Raw genomic sequence first — 712 nt, 5'->3', positions numbered from 1 at the left:
GCCGGCTGGCACCGGAGGGGAGTGAGCCCAGGTGAGGCAGAAGCAGGAGCGGGGTGGGAGGGGGTGCGGCGGGGTAAGGAGGGCCAGGGAGAGAAGGTGAGACGGACCGGGAGAGACGGAGATGGAGAGAGATGGGGAGACTGAGCAAGAGAGAGAGGGAGAGACAGAGGAAGAGAAGAGGCTTAGAGAGGGAGATGCAGAGACTGAGAGGAGAGACAAAGAAACAGAGAGATGGAGAGAGATGGCGACACCGAGGGAGACAGATGGAGACTGAGAAAGAGATGGAGAGATTTTTTTGGGGGGAAACAGAAGGAATGGGGAGACTGAGGCAAAAGATGGAAATGCAGAGGCCTGAGATGAGACGCAGATGACGGTGGCAGTAGGGCCTCTGCCCGGGGAGAGGCAGAGAAGCGCCAGACCGCCCAGAGATCAGGGGTGGGGAGACTTGGGACCCTGCCGTCAGGAGCCTGGCCACGACCCCAGGCATTGGAGAGGGCACCCTGTCGGCCCCACTCATCAGGCCCTGTGCAGTCCTCCCGAGGACTGGATCCACCAGGTCACTGCCATGGCCCTGCCACTCCTCAGGGGAGGGAGCTAAGGGCCATGGGGCACAAGTGGAGCGCTGGCACCGCCAAGAGACAGCCCTGTTGGGGCAGAAAGGAGGGCCAGCTCAGGGGGCACCCTCTCCTGCCTCCGTTCACTTCCATAAACA

Source organism: Tupaia chinensis, unplaced genomic scaffold (genome assembly GCF_000334495.1).
Source record: "Tupaia chinensis unplaced genomic scaffold, TupChi_1.0 Scaffold000286_1, whole genome shotgun sequence".
NCBI classification, from domain to species: domain Eukaryota; kingdom Metazoa; phylum Chordata; class Mammalia; order Scandentia; family Tupaiidae; genus Tupaia; species Tupaia belangeri.
Note: the sequence above shows the minus strand (reverse complement) of the source record.